Raw genomic sequence first — 5,110 nt, 5'->3', positions numbered from 1 at the left:
TAAACCATTCTGTTTTTTTCTCGGCCATTCAGATAGAAAAGATGAATTCTAAATTTGCTACCCGATTAATCCCGGTTAATTACTAAAGATTATAAAAGGAGTCAAAAACCGCATTTGCGGCAGTAACTCACCGTTAACTAAACTAGAGTAAGTGTAAAATGAGTACCCATTGTCACTCATTGCTACAGTCTCTAGGTAGGTAGATGACAAGTTAACGTTCGCTTCCAGCGGATGCTGATATCCCGGATCGAAGGTTTTTATACTCAGTGTAATGAGTATATCTCATTGAAGTCGCAGCGAATCAGTGGTTCCACAACTGGTATAAAACTATTGTCTCAATGAATATTAATACGCTTGAAGCTGATTGACAGGCAAGAAGAAACAAACAGCCAATTAGAGGAGAGTTAATAAAAAGTAATACGATCTTTATAACAGTTTTATTCTAAGCAACTCGAACCCGACTGAAATAATAAAAATTATAACAAAACCTATTAAAACACTAGAACATGCTTACAAAAACACTGTGTTTACAATTCCGCAATACAATAAAAATAATAACAAGATTCAACGAACTGTGGTGCGTGCCGAACGTCTGATAATGATTACAGTGTTTATTTGTTTAAACTAATTAACATAACAGTGCACTCGGCGACTGTCGACAAACTAAGACCATCTTGACGCGATTATCAATAAAGATGTTTATTTACTAAAGAAAACAGCTTAGTTAAAGACTCATACAGTGACGAATTTTTTTTTATCAAAATTGCTCTCTTTTTACTTCTTATTTTTTGTTTAAACAATATTTATTGATAATTTACAAAATCATACATATGCTATAGATTAATGTTGGTTTCAGAAACAAGCCGAAGCTTATATAAATCTGTTACCAATACGAATATTTACAGATGATAAAAGTATAATTTACATAATATAGGAGTTGACAGCAGCGATATGTACATTGGAAACAAAACAGGAAGTGACAAACATATTTACAAAAGGAAAGGGAATAGGGCCGAACAAATTCATTGGTGAATAAAATGTTATTGATAATGTGAAAATAGTTGAGAGGGGATGAGGGTGTTTATCGTTAATCAAAATAAAATAATCTTCGTTTTAAAACGGAGGCCATACTTCGACAGCGTTAGCTAGGTGTCAAAACGTTTTGTAGATGATATAAAGTTATGAACAGTTTGAAAGATATACAGATTTGTTTCTAAAGATAATTTTGGATTGCCGTTAAGAAGTGTTAATATGCAACACGATAGAAGAGTAGAGAATAGGATTAGAGGATATAGGGTGTAAAAAGTTTGAGCCTAATTGTGTGTTACAGTATTTATTATTGACCATTTCATATTGTGTTTTTCTGTATTATTGTTAATTAGAGCAGCTTCGTTTTCTACAAATTTTTGATTATTTAGTTTTTCTAAGAATTGTGGTAGTCTGCTTTGAGGCTATTATATTTTTTGCAAAAATCATTGTACGAGAAAAAGTTATCCGACTCATCTAATAGGTCTGACACTTTACAAATATTATTATTGAACCATTTTTTATAAAATATAATTTTTTTAATGACTTTAATGTTAGAATTATACCAAATTATGCTGGTGTCTTCCCACGATGTCACTGCTAGAAAATTACAAATTCCCACGAAGTCACCGTTTTATTTTCTTTGATGATTTACAGTTATGCCGCTACGGGATTAAAGGTTTTAAGAGCTCATTAACGGTGACATAAAAAAATGAAAAATAAATGTCACGCATTTATACCAACCTCACGAAACAGCCGTTACCTGGTAGTTTCAACATACCAAATCAGGCGAAATCTTTCAGTGTATAGACGATGGCACTGACGATCTTGGTTTTTCCACCGACCGGAATTTACGCCCTCTGGCCAGGGGTGTGCGGTATTACCAATGGTTCCATACGATATGGTGGGGAGTGTTTTTATGGGTGATATGCCAGACCCCAGATTAGTAGAACTTGCAGACTAAATATGAATGGTTGGAGGGTGTTTATGGATTACATGAATGGAACCATTATGGTTCGGACACCCCAAGAACTAACAACAACTTAGAAGGCTGGCATAGCCGTGTAACAGAGATATATTCCATGTCTTTGTGAAATACTTAATTGATTTTTATGGAAAGAGTCATTAAAAGAATTAAGAACAAAAGGACATATTTCTTTCCAGAAGATTTTATAAAATTCAATACAAATACCACTGCTTCCTGGACATTTACCGTTTTTAAATGATTTTATAACTTCTTTACATTCCATATCTGTTATTGCACCTTCACAGATGTACCTATCGGTTTCAGTAAGTTTGGGAATATCGTCTTCACATTGTTTAAAGAAATAATCTATTTCTTGTTCAAATTCATTATCAATTATTGTTTTCGAGATTTTAGTAAAATAATTTGATTTCATGCAAAGATTTCATTTGGATTAGTTATAATATTATCTGATTTATTATAGAGAGTAGAAATTACTTTTTCTTCACTATTTCGCAGTTCAAGATTCAAATAAAATTTACTGCAATTTTCAGGATCTACAAGATTTTTTGCCCGCGCCCTCATCATAACTCCTGCTAGTTTGCGCTGATTTAATTCCTCTAGTTTTATGTGAATATTTTGGATTTTGTTATAATCTGTGAAAGATATGGGTTGTTGTTGTAAAAAGATTTTTTGTTTTGCTTCCAGTTCATTTTCAATTTTAAGATCGCTTTTCCTTTTTCGACTTTGGATAGTTTTACCTCGTATATCTAATTGTTTTAATTCCCATAAAGTTTGTGGGTCGCAACCGAGATACTTTTCTTTGCAATCGTTGATCAGTTTTCTAATATTTTCGATATTTTCCGTGTCTAAAAAGAATGTTGGACATATTTTAAAGAATCCTGGTCCCTTTTTGTGTTTATCTAAGTTGCATTTGAAGTAAATTAGGCTATGGTCAGATCGATAGCCATGTTGGCTATCACATACTGTAATTTTATTAGTAATATCATTTGTTGCAAAAAACATATCCAGTCTTGAACAAATAATAGGTTTATTTCTTTTCCAAGTGTAACACTTTTTAGTAGGATGTAATGTTCGGTAAACGTCATTTAGATCAAGTAATTCTATATAATTGTATTATTGTCTGCCTAGATTTTTAATTGCCCTCCATATTTATCTAAATTAAAGTCCATTATAAAATTGAAATCACCTCCTATAATTAGAGGAGAAGTTCCATGGTTCGAAAGGTTTTGAAAAATTTTCTCAAAAAAATCTGGATTGACAGTGTTTGGTCCGTATACATTTGATATAATAAGTGAGCTACTATCTTTAGTTAGTTTTAAACATAGGTATCTACCTGGTATTTCTTGTAATAGTTCAATCTCTGGAAAGTTGGCATTATGGAATAGAATTGCCACAACAGAACTATTGCTACTTAAGTGAGAAAAGTAAGTCGTACTACCCCATTCACTGGACCATTTGTCTTTATCACTAGATACTGAATGTGTTTCCTGTAGAAAAGTAATATCAGATTCATTGTTTTTTTTAGCCATGTAAAGATTTCTGCTCTTTTATGTTTATCTCTAAGTCCTCGAGCGTTAAAGCTACATATTTTAAAGGATATAATATTATATATGTGGCAGCATTGTCATGTGTGTAAGTAAAAAGGTCAATATTTAGATAGTTTGGCTCATATGTAAAGATAGTAGAATTGAATTTAAAGAATATATAGGGAAAGAAGATAAAATGGATATAAATAAGAGAAATGACACAACTATCCTTAACATAATTTACACACTAACAGTTGCTCTTTACCAAAAAAAATAAAATAAAATAAAATAAAAAAAAGCAGATCTAAGAATGAAATAACAAAAAATTGATGAGATCAATAATGCATATCCCTGAAAAAGCAAATTTTATTATCTAATTCAAACTTTTTTTTAAACAGATTTGAAATATTTCAGATTTATTTTACCAATTCATGTATTTTTTCATATTTTGTATGAAGCTATTTGGAATCATGCAATTTTCAAGCTCAATTTAAATTTGCAAATCACTACATTTATTTGGTTTTAGTTTATGTTTTCATCTGTATCTTCCAAAAATATGCTTTTTCTCACATAGGTACAGTAAATGTAAGGTAATTTACAACTGTTAACTCAGTTGCATATAGTTGTTCAAGAAAAAAAAAGATAAAATAGATATAGGTTATCAGACTGGTTGTTTCAAATTCTGACATAAATCTTATACACACAAGAGAGAGGAAAACAAAAAAAAAACCCAAGAAAATGTATCCAAAATTATTACATGGTTTTTCAGTTTGAATTTTTTGATTTGAATTTTATATCATTTTCAATTTATTGTTTATTTGATTGAATAATTTTTTATAGAGTGGATTCCAATTTTGCATCCAATATCTTTTGGACATTCTCAAATAGGTCTATTTTACATTTAATTCGTCCCAATGACTTTCCATAGACGCTTCCATTGAAAAACCAAGCTGATTCTATAGTATTATTATTTGCGTAACAGGCATCAAAATACAATGTTATAGTCTTTGGTGAGTTAATATGTCGGTGACAACTAACAAGCGAACCGAGAGAAATTACTGAATATTGTACAGGAGTAGCGAGTCTGTGTAAAGACCTACAGCAGAAGCTTGAATTAGATAACTCATGCACTGTCTTGAATATGTTTTCGTTAGCAGATTTGGAGAGGATTTGGTCACCAAAGAGTAGAGTATGAATTTTCCTCATTGATGGTGGTAGGTTTCCAATAGTAGATTTTCTAACGAGGTTGAATTTTGTACAATGTAATAAAAAGTGTTCTGCATTTTCTAAGGGATGACCATATGGACATCTTGGGTCGTCAGATATGAACATAGAAAATTTGTGAGCATTTAGATCACTTTTGGAATGTCTAAGGCGACAGTGTAATATTTGAGTTGTTCGATTTCCAGTATAGTAATAGGTTGGTATTTTAGAATCTGTTTCTGATAGGCTGCGTTTAAGTGTAGCGATAGTTTCATATAATTTGACTTTTTTCGATTGGCTATTCCATAATTCAACCGCTGAAGGTAGAAATGAGGCCTGGTATTGAGTAGAATTGGTTGCTATTGTT

This window comes from Lottia gigantea, assembly GCF_000327385.1.
Source record: "Lottia gigantea unplaced genomic scaffold LOTGIsca_23, whole genome shotgun sequence".
Lineage (NCBI taxonomy): Eukaryota > Metazoa > Mollusca > Gastropoda > Lottiidae > Lottia > Lottia gigantea.
The sequence above is the reverse complement of the archived record's forward strand: the minus strand, read 5'-3'. Positions refer to the sequence as shown.